Source organism: Callospermophilus lateralis, unplaced genomic scaffold (assembly GCF_048772815.1).
Source record: "Callospermophilus lateralis isolate mCalLat2 unplaced genomic scaffold, mCalLat2.hap1 Scaffold_1365, whole genome shotgun sequence".
NCBI lineage: Eukaryota > Metazoa > Chordata > Mammalia > Rodentia > Sciuridae > Callospermophilus > Callospermophilus lateralis.
Window position 1 is genome coordinate 264,362 of NW_027512523.1, and position 12,408 is coordinate 276,769.

A 12,408-nucleotide genomic window follows, 5' to 3' on the forward strand; every position below is an offset into this window, starting at 1 on the left:
AAATTTATACGCATTTGTTTCACAATCACTTCCTGCTTCATAAAACATGTATTCCTCCAGGTTTCTTGACTGGTCTTTTCATGAGACTTCTTTCCAAACACATTATTTTCGATTTCCATAATCACTTTTGAAGCAAAACTCACAAACCCTTCATGATAAACCATAAACTTAATGTGGCCTTTAGACATTTCACTGGTTGGAATGAATGTTTGTATGTCAATATAAGATTTCCTGTATTTTTTCAGATATAATTTCAATCCATTATTTAAAGTCAGAACCAGATATATTATTTATTCACAGTATGGTCTATTCATGCAGTATCTCTATATGCACAGACAAAGGGTACACCTCTTTTTACCCCCATTACTAATTTATACGTCTTGAATATGTTGCTGCCAGAAATGGTGGAAGAAAGAGTCATGTCACCTGATCTACATGTACGTTTTATCACAGTAATATTCTGGACAAAAAAAGCAAAGGTCACACTTAAGATTGTAGCAAACATTAAATGAAAAGTGAGCATGGATTACTAAACATCCATGTCCAGGTTGCCTAATGCTGTCAAATGTCAATCCTATTGGTCACTACATATTTGTTTCTTTCTTAGATTATATATTCAAACTCAACCCTGTTGAAAATATCTAATCCTATCACTCACTTTATACTTTGCCTGATTTCGTAATGTCTCTATTGATATCAGCTTTCCTAACTATTTTCCCCAGTTCATCATTGTGACAGTCTCTTCACTTGTGCTGACATTAACATTCACTGTCTACCGGAAACCCTATTGCTAAACAACATTTGGTCCAAATCCTATACTCACTCTTCTTTCTAAACCTACTGAGAATCTTCTGAATCCTACGGACTATCCCTTTTGACTGGAAGTTCTCTTCTACATTAAATCATCCACGGTAGAAGGACCTAAGCCATTGTATATCGATTTACCTGACACATCAGTGCAGAACATAATTCAAAGCTACGTATCCCAATCAAGGGCCCAATGCCCTTTTGGGCTTCATATCTTAGCTAGATTTCTGTTTTCATACTTATATTTCACCTATATATTCTTGTAAATATCGCAGTTTCCCAATACCATTATTCATCGCGCAGAAAGATTCCTAATCCAAATCGAACCTGTTAGTTAACCTAACCATACACTGTTCAGTCAATTTAACTTCACAAAAGAGCAGCGATAGAGTTGGTCTTACAATACAGGAATATAGGGGATCTTCCACATGCTGAGAAACTCAAAGGTCCATGCACAAATGATTCCTGGAGAAGTTGTAAGCAGCTATGGAGGAAATAAGAGACCAAAACTCATCCTCCATGGCAAACAACCTGGTCAGGATGAAGGGTTGTGTCTGAATCAGCTTCACTCTTCTTAATGTAGAGAAGATGGACCAAACAAGGCCTGTGTGGAGAGCTGTTCCAAGTTGCCAATGGTTGATATACCAATCTAACTTGTGAAAGTGTCACAGGAAGTAGGGGCAGCCTCCATCTCATGGGACCCTTGAAAGCAATTGTTAGGACAAAGTGGTTGCCACGGCGGTAACCTCATTCAGTTCCTGAATGAAGTGACCTACCTCTCTTCCTTGATGACGGATTTCTCTGAACTTGGGATCCAGGAAGCCAGGCACCCAGAGTCAGTCCCAGTTTCTTTCCCAGTGGGCTCAGTTGTTTGGAATAACCAAGGACAGAGTAAGTCTTCCTTGGTACCTACTGATGTGAGGATTGCCAAATGCCAGGAGAGCTCTGAAAAGGGGAATTTCCTGAGAAAGCAGGTAGTGGCTCACCACTGGCTCCTGAAAACTTCACAGTGTTGGCCAAGGAGACCAGATCTGAGAAGGACAGGCCATTTCAAGGAAACATAGTATGGCCCATCAGTCAGAGTACATTCCAATTAGTCACAGACCTACTTGAATAAAGGAGGTGTCGTTGTGGGTGTGGTTGTGATTTTGTGGTTTAGTCTCATGTTCTGAGAATAGGTAAGAAAGGCGGTTTGTTTGTTTTGGAGTGGACTGTTTATAGTAAGTCATTTGACAAGGCGATTGTTTGTATGCCTGTGTATCCCACTGTGTCCGTGGTTGTAGACATTATAAAAGATAATGCATCAATGGATGTGTCCTGTCTAGTAGAAAGCTTGCCAACATTCATCCTGCCCAATTTATGAGTGGACTGCAGGTTGCTTTAGGGACGGGCAACACCTACTATCTTCCGGAGTTCCTGTTTTCTTCCTGAATTCTGGCCACTCTTCAGAGTAGGCTCATGGTTTTCTGTCCAAGATATGTACCACCTCCAAGCTCTGTGACATTGCCATATAATGGATAGCTGAAGGGAATAGCAAGCATCTCAGAAAACTCAGATATCAGTGTGACAAAGAAAGTCTCAGTAGAGAAACCCTGCTCTGGGCCTTTTGCTTACCTATTTTTCTGTTGCTCTGAGTGTCAGGAAGGTATTTGCCTCAGGCCACACCTTTGTGAACCCGGAAGAAAACAGTTTTCAAATGGAAATGAATGGGCATCACCTGTGGCTCTTTGCTTAATTGCTTTGGAAAAGGATGTGTCTGAATCAGCCTCTTGGCCCTGTGTGAGGCAGTGGCTTAGATTCTTAGCACCTGATGGATCAAAAGAAAGATCCCATATGTCCATCCAAAACCAAAATGGCAAATATTCACTCATTGTGAATGAATTCTTTTACCTTCCTCTGTTAGGATCCTGAATTCCATCAAGGGAGAATAGGAATCCTTTGGGCCAAATGAGTTCTTCAAATCTCTGAAGAGGGGCTTGGTATTTCTCATGACTCAAATTCACATAAAGAATCTAAACCACAGAGTCAGAAGGCCTCAAATTGAAAAAGCCGAGCAGTATTAATGGCAGGCCTATTTGATCACTCCTGGTTTACAGGAAGTGTGTCCAGGCCACCTTGATGTTAGACAAATGAGGGGAACAGGACCTTAATTTGGACACTGACTTGGGCTGTGGACCTCATTGAAAACTCCAGCCAGACGTTATAAGGAGTGTCTATATGGAAGAAGATGAGGACCATGTGGGAGTATTTTGGTTTTAATTGTGGTCATTTGTGTGGCGGTTGGAAGAGATGACTGTTCCACGGGGCTTGAACTCTGGTGTGATTCCCCTTAGAGACTGAGATCTTTAACTGACCTCAGAGAAGTATTGCCATGAATTGTGTTGGGATTTTAGGAGGCCACACATGAGAGTCGCCCTTGGAACCTGAGATCTAGGCCCAGGTTGGATTTCCACAGAAAACTGGGAATTTCAGCCCGGATATTACATACAATTTTTCTTAAAGACTTGGCAGGGATATTTGAGTTTAAAACACACATGGACCTCACATTGTAGATCTCAATGGGCCTGGCTTCATGTGACATTTTGACCACCCTTAGGGAAACCATGCCTGTGAGAGTGCTCCAGTGCTTTCATTGAAATTAGCTTCTTCAACATTTAATGGTTCCAGAATTAATTTAAGCCCTCAGAGCCGCAAACTTCATCCGTGAAAAATGGCTAGAAAATTACCATGAAATTTTTGATATTTTCATGTTCAGCTGGCACTGAAAAAACTTTGGATGTCCTGTTTCTGATCCTGAGTATACCAGACCCTGCCTTGATTGACTTTGTTTCATGAAAATGGTGTAGAACAGATATGCCAGTAAGTTGCAGCCTGGTGAGTAGTTGGCCTAGAGCAGTGATATGCAATTGTGTGATAAAACATCTGTGTTGTGGCCATGTGGATCAGCCATTGGCTTCCAAATGGCTTGTGACTGACATTGTGCAGCCAGCAAACCCATATATGTAAAGGCATCTTGTTATATGGAGAGGATTCACTGCAATGTTCAGAATCATATTGCTATTCTCAAGGGGGCAATCTACGTGGGATAGAACCTGGGTTGGTGCATTCTCCTGAAGACCCTGACTCACCACACCTTAAAAAACTCCCTCCACCACTCTGTCCCATTTTAACTCCTTGTATTTCTTGAAGCAAATACCAAACACCCAGTGGAGCAGCGAGAAACACCACGAAAAGTGGAGGATGACCAATTGGCTTCACAGTCCACACTGAAAGACACTTAGACCCCAGTGTCCATAGTTTACCTACAAAGAGAGAATTCAGCACCGCTGCCTCATGTTCATTGGATAATAAGAAACCATGTCCTCCAAGTAACATAGATGCAGACCCAGCTTTGATGGTCTCTCTACAAAGGAACTAAATCTCCTCAGAACATCAAATATTTCAAGTGCCCACCCTTAGAGACAGTTTCTCAAAAAGTATGTAGGCCAGCAGAGCTGCATGTTTGTGGAATGTTTACCCTGTCCCTTACTTTTAGAATCTTCTCTACCACCTCCAAAGTTGTAAACTCCTGAGTATTCTCCATTCCAGATATATATTCACAGATTTTCTAACTCTTATCCTCTAATTGTGTCTTACTTGAGGAGAATGTAATGTCAAGGCATTGTTCTGGATGAAAGTGGGAAGAATTTTGTGTAGCACATATTTGCATACACATTGGATTCAATTTCCTATTTTCCATTAGAAATGCTGAATCCCTGAAACTAACATATACTCTATTAGACTCTGACTACTAATCCTAATATGATGGAGAAAAATAACACAAACAGAATAGAAATACAGGCAGTTTAGAGGAGGTATGTTTTATAGTTGGAGTTGCCTTTTGCATGGTATAGTGTAGCAGTTATAAATCTAGTCAATTATTTGTTGAAATATTTCTCCATGCGTTTTCAAAGTTAACAAATAAGTGAATTCCTGTCCCCCTTTCTCTGTAGCCTATTGAGCACACGTATTTTTATATGCACATATAGAATCCTACCTGGTACCACACGTACATTCTTGTGAGGTGGCTGACGTGGCAGATACAAATTGGAAGAAGAGATCACTCCTCCTAAATGCTGCTTGAACATTTAATTCAAATGTGAGTGAGCTTCCTAGTTGAACAACATTATACATAAATCAATGTTCAGTAAAATGAATATATTTGCATCTGTGGATGATATACATTTCATGGTGAATTTCGTTTGGCATATATATTGCAATTTTTAATGTCTCTCTCTGTTTGTGTATATAAATATGTATATATATATATATATATATATATATATATATATATATATACACAAACAGAGATATATATATATAAATACACTCTCAAGATTTTTCAAAACATGAAATATGTGTCTTATTACACACTTCCTAAATTCATTCATATTTATGTTGTGGATTTATAATCAACTTTTCACAAGATTATTCTCAGAAATATTCATCCACCTGAAATACTTATTTGTTTCTTAGTACTGTTTCCACCCCAGATATGCATTCACGGATTTTCAAACTCTTCTACTCTAATTGTGTCTTACTTGGGGTGAAGGTAATGTAAAGGCATTGTTCTGGATGAGAGTGGGAAGATAATTGTGTAGCATATATTTTATTCACATTCGATTCATTTTCCTATATTCCATTGAATATACTGAATCCCTGACAATAACCCATACCCTACTATACTCTGTCTACTAATCCAAACATGATGGAGAAAAACAACCCAAACATAATAGAAATACAAGCAGTTTAGAGGAGGCATGGGGTATAGTTATACTTGCCATTTGCATGATAAATGGTAGGTGTTATAAATCTAGTCAATTTTTAATTGAAATAGTTCTCCATGTGTTGTTAAAGTTAACAAATATGTAAATTCCTCTCCCTTTCTCTTTAGCCTATTCAGCACATTTATTTTTATATGCTTATATAGAATTCTACCTGGTATCACACGTTCATTTTTGTGATGTGACTGACTTGGAAGATACAACTTGTGAGAAGAGATCACTCTTCTAAACGCTGTTGGAACTGAAAATTCAAACTATTGGTGAGCTTTCTAGTAGAACAACATTATACATAAATCCTTGTTCAGTAAAATAAATATTTTTGCATCTGTGGATGCTATATATTTTATGATGAACTTCGATTGGCATATATATTCCTACATTGTAATGTGTGTGTGTGTGTGTGTTTTTTTTTGGTGTGTGTATATATATATGTATATATATATATACACATATATATGTATATACACATATATATAATTATGAATATATATATATATATATATATATATATATATATATATATATATATACACTGTCCTGATTTTTAAAATATGAAATATATGTTTCTTAAATACACTCCCTAAGTACATCCATGTTCAAAAATGTGGATTTATAATAAACTTTTCACAAAATTATTCTCAGAAATATTCATCCACCTGAAATACACATTTGTTTCATAGTTCTGGAAACTAACTTCAGTAAATGGTGCTTACAAATCCTAATATTTGTACAGTAACTTACCCAGATTAACATCAATCAAGTAGATTCGTATGGGACATGATGTGTATTCTGACGTTTATTTTCATTCAACACTGGTACATTACTATTTCTTCAGTTTTTACAAATCATAGGAAATATATACTTCATCCACAAGTTCACAAATTTATACGCATTTGTTTCACAATCACTTCCTGCTTCATGAAACATGTATTCCTCCAGGTTTCTTGACTGGTCTTTTCATGAGACTTCTTTCCAAACACATTATTTTCGATTTCCATAATCACTTTTGAAGCAAAACTCACACACCCTTCATGATAAACCATAACCTTAATGTGGCCATTAGATATATAACTGGTTGGAATGAATGTTTGTATGTCAATATAAGATTTCCTGTATTTTTTCAGATATAATTTCAATCCATTATTTAAAGTCAGAACCAGATATATTATTTATTCACAGTATGGTCTATTCATGCATTATCTCTATATGCACAGACAAAGTGTACACCTCTTTTTACCCCCATTACTAATTTATACATCTTGAATATGTTGCTGCCAGAAATGGTGGAAGAAAGAGTCATGTCACCTGATCTACATGTACGTTTTATCACAGTAATATTCTGGACAAAAAAAGCAAAGGTCACACTTAAGATTGTAGCAAAGATTAAATGAAAAGTGAGCATGGATTACTAATCATCCATGTCCAGGTTGCCTAATGCTGTCAAATGTCAATCCTATTGGTCACTACATATTTGTTTCTTTCTTAGATTATATATTCAAACTCAACCCTGTTAAAAATATCTAATCCTATCACTCACTTTATACTTTGCCTGATTTCGTAATGTCTCTATTGATATCAGCTTTCCTAACTATTTTCCCCAGTTCATCATTGTGACAGTCTCTTCACTTGTGATGACATTAACATTCACTGTCTACCGGAAAACCTATTGCTAAACAACATTTGGTCCAAATCCTATACTCACTCTTCTTTCTAAACCTACTGAGAATCTTCCAAATCCTACCGACTATCCCTTTTGACTGGAAGTTCTCTTCTACATTTAATCATCCATGGTACAAGAACCTAAGCCATTGTATATCGATTTACCTGACACATCAGTGCAGAACATAATTCAAAGCTACGTATCCCAATCAAGGGCCCAATGCCCTTTTGGGCTTCATATCTTAGCTAGATTTCTGTTTTCATACTTATATTTCACCTATATATTCTTGTAAATATCGCAGTTTCCCAATACCATTATTCATCGCGCAGAAAGATTCCTAATCCAAATCGAACCTGTTAGTTAACCTAACCATACACTGTTCAGTCAATTTAACTTTACAGAAGAGCAGGGATAGAGTTGGTCTTACAATACAGGAATATAGGGGATCTTCCACATGCTGAGAAACTCAAAGGTCCATGCAGAAATGATTCCTGGAGAAGTTGTAAGCAGCTATGGAGGACCTAAGAGAGCAAAAGTCATCCTCCATGGCAAACAACCTGGTCAGGATGAAGGGTTGTGTCTGAATCAGCTTCTCTCTTCTTAATGTAGAGAAGATGGACCAAACCAGGCCTGTGTGGAGAGCTGTTCCCAGGTGCCAATGGTTGATATACCAATCTAACTTGTGAAAGTGTCACAGGAAGTAGGGGCAGCCTCCATCTCATGGGACCCTTGAAAGCAATTGTTAGGACAAAGTGGTTGCCACGGCAGTAACCTCATTCAGTTCCTGAATGAAGTGACCTACCTCTCTTCCTTGATGACGGATCTCTCTGAACTTGGGATCCAGGAAGCCAGGCACCCAGAGTCAGTCCCAGTTTCTTTCCCAGTGGGCTCAGTTGTTTGGAATAACCAAGGACAGAGTAAGTCTTCTTGGTACCTACTGATGTGAGGATTGCCAAATGCCAGGAGAGTTCTGAAAAGGGGAATTTCCTGAGAAAGCAGGTAGTGGCTCACCACTGGCTCCTGAAAACTTCACAGTGTTGGCCAAGGAGACCAGATCTGAGAAGGACAGGCCATTTCAAGGAAACATAGTATGGCCCATCAGTCAGAGTACATTCCAATTAGTCACAGACCTACTTGAATAAAGGAGGTGTCGTTGTGGGTGTGGTTGTGATTTTGTGGTTTAGTCTCATGTTCTGAGAATAGGTAAGAAAGGCGGTTTGTTTGTTTTGGAGTGGACTGTTTATAGTAAGTCATTTGACAAGGCGATTGTTTGTATGCCTGTGTATCCCACTGTGTCCGTGGTTGTAGACATTATAAAAGATAATGCATCAATGGATGTGTCCTGTCTAGTAGAAAGCTTGCCAACATTCATCCTGCCCAATTTATGAGTGGACTGCAGGTTGCTTTAGGGACGGGCAACACCTACTATCTTCCGGAGTTCCTGTTTTCTTCCCGAATTCTGCCACTCTTCAGAGCAGGCTCATGGTTTTCTGTCCAAGATATGTACCACCTCCAAGCTCTGTGACATGTCCATGTAATGGATTGCTGAATGGAATAGCAAGCATCTCAGAAAACTAGGATATCAGTGTGACAAAGAAAGTCTCAGTAGAGAAACCCTGCTTTGGGGCTTTTGCTTACCTATTTTTCTGTTGCTCTGAGTGTCAGGAAGGTCTTTGCCTCAGTCCACACCTTTGTGAACCCTGAAGAAAACAGTTTTCAAATGGAAATGAATGGGCATCACCTGTGGCTCTTTGCTTAATTGCTTTGGAAAAGGATGTGTCTGAATCAGCCTCTTGGCCCTGTGTGAGGCAGTGGCTTAGATTCTTAGCACCTGATGGATTAAAAGAAAGATCCCATATGTCCATCCAAAACCAAAATGGCAAATATTCACTCATTGTGAATGAATTCTTTTACCTTCCTCTGTTAGGATCCTGAATTCCATCAAGGGAGAATAGGAATCCTTTGGGCCAAATGAGTTCTTCAAATCTCTGCACAGGGGCTTGGGTTTTCTCATGACTCAAATTCACATAAAGAATCTAAACCACAGAGTCAGAAGGCCTCAAATTGAAAAAGCCGAGCAGTATTAATGGCAGGCCTATTTGATCACTCCTGGTTTACAGGAAGTGTGTCCAGGCCACCTTGATGTTAGACAAATGAGGGGAACAGGAGGTTAATTTGGACACTGACTTGGGCTGTGGACCTCATTGAAAACTCCAGCCAGACGTTATAAGGAGTGTCTATATGGAAGAAGATGAGGACCATGTGGGAGTATTTTGGTTTTAATTGTGGTCATTTGTGTGGCGGTTGGAAGAGATGACTGTTCCACGGGGCTTGAACTCTGGTGTGATTCCCCTTAGAGACTGAGTTCTTTAACTGACCTCAGAGAAGTATTGCCATGAATTGTGTTGGGATTTTAGCAGGCCACACATGAGAGTCGCCCTTGGAACCTGAGATCTAGGCCCAGGTTGGATTTCCACAGAAAACTGGGAATTTCAGCCCGGATATTACATACAATTTTTCTTAAAGAATTGGCAGCCATATTTGAGTTTAAAACACACATGAACCTCACATTGTAGATCTCAATGGGCCTGGCTTCATGTGACATTTTGGCCACCCTTAGGGAAACCATGCCTGTGAGAGTGCTCCAGTGTTTCATTGAAATTAGCTTCTTCACCATTTAATGGTTCCTGAATTAATTGAAGCCCTCAGAGCCGCAAACTTCATCCGTGAAAAATGGCTAGAAAATTACCATGAAATTTTTGATATTTTCATGTTCATCTGGCACTGGAAAAACTTTGGATGTCTTGTTTCTGATCCTGAGTATACCAGACACTGCCTTGATTGACTTTGTTTCATGAAAATGGTGTAGAACAGATATGCCAGTAAGTTGGAGCCTGGTGAGTAGTTGGCCTAGAGCAGTGGTATGCAATTGTGTGATAAAACATCTGTGTTGTGGCCATGTGGATCAGCCATTGGCTTCCAAATGGCTTGGAACTGACATGGTGCAGCCAGCAGACCCATATATGTAAAGGCATCTTGTTATATGGAGAGGATTCACTGCAATGTTCAGAATCATATTGCTATTCTCAAGGGGGCAATCTACGTGGGATAGAACCTTGGTTGGTGCATTCTCCTGAAGACCCTGACTCACCACACCTTAAAGAACTCCCTCCACCACTCTGTCCCATTTTAACTCCTTGTATTTCTTGAAGCAAATACCAAACTCCCAGTGGAGCAGCGAGAAACACCACGAAAAGTAGAGGATGACCAATTGGCTTCACAGTCCACACTGAAAGACACTTAGACACCAGTGTCCTTAGTTTACCTACAAAGAGAGAATTCAGCACCGCTGCCTCATGTTCATTGGATAATAAGAAACCATGTCCTCCAAGTAACATAGATGCAGACCCAGCTTTGATGGTCTCTCTACAAAGGAACTAAATCTCCTCAGAACATCAAATATTTCAAGTGCCCACCCTTAGAGGCAGTTTCTCAGAAAGTATTTAGGCCAGCAGAGCTGCATGTTTGTGGAATGTTTACCCTGTCCCTTACTTTTAGAATCTTCTCTACCACCTCCAAAGTTGTAAACTCCTGAGTATTTCCATTCCAGATATATATTCACAGATTTTCTAACTCTTATCCTCTAATTGTGTCTTACTTGAGGAGAATGTAATGTCAAGGCATTGTTCTGGATGAAAGTGGGAAGATTTTTGTGTAGCACATATTTGCATACACATTGGATTCAATTTCCTATTTTCCTTTAGAAATGCTGAATCCCTGAAACTAACATATACCCTATTAGACTCTGACTACTAATCCTAATATGATGGAGAACAATAACACAAACAGAATAGAAATACAGGCAGTTTAGAGGAGGTATGTTTTATAGTTGGAGTTGCCTTTTGCATGGTATAGTGTAGCAGTTATAAATCTAGTCAATTATTTGTTGAAATATTTCTCCATGCGTTTTCAAAGTTAACAAATAAGTGAATTCCTGTCCCCCTTTCTCTGTAGCCTATTCAGCACACGTATTTTTATATGCACATAAAGAATCCTACCTGGTACCACACGTACATTCTTGTGAGGTGGCTGACTTGGCAGATACAAATTGGAAGAAGAGATCACTCCTGCTAAATGCTGCTTAAACATTTAATTCAAATGTGAGTGAGCTTCCTGGTTGAACAACATTATACATAAATCAATGTTCAGTAAAATGAATATATTTGGATCTGTGGATGATATACATTTCATGGTGAATTTCGTTTGGCATATATATTGCAATTTTTAATGTCTCTCTCTGTTTGTGTATATAAATATGTATATATATATATATATATATATATATATATATATATATATAAATACACTCTCAAGATTTTTCAAAACATGAAATATGTGTCTTATTACACACTTCCTAAATTCATTCATATTTATGTTGTGGATTTATAATCAACTTTTCACAAGATTATTCTCAGAAATATTCATCCACCTGAAATACTTATTTGTTTCTTAGTACTGTTTCCACCCCACATATGCATTCACGGATTTTCAAACTCTTCTACTCTATTTGTGTCTTACTTGGGGTGAAGGTAATGTAAAGGCATTGTTCTGGATGAGAGTGGGAAGATAATTGTGTAGCATATATTTTATTCACATTCGATTCATTTTCCTATATTCCATTGAATATACTGAATCCCTGACAATAACCCATACCCTACTATACTCTGTCTACTAATCCAAACATGATGGAGAAAAACAACCCAAACATAATAGAAATACAAGCAGTTTAGAGGAGGCATGGGGTATAGTTATACTTGCCATTTGCATGATAAATGGTAGGTGTTATAAATCTAGTCAATTTTTAATTGAAATAGTTCTCCATGTGTTGTTAAAGTTAACAAATATGTAAATTCCTCTCCCTTTCTCTGTAGCCTATTCAGCAGATTTATTTTTATATGCTTATATAGAATTCTACCTGGTATCACACGTTCATTTTTGTGAGGTGACTGACTTGGCAGATACAACTTGTGAGAAGAGATCACTCCTCTAAACGCTGTTGGAACTGAAAATTCAAACTATGGGTGAGCTTTCTAGTAGAACAACATTATACATAAATCC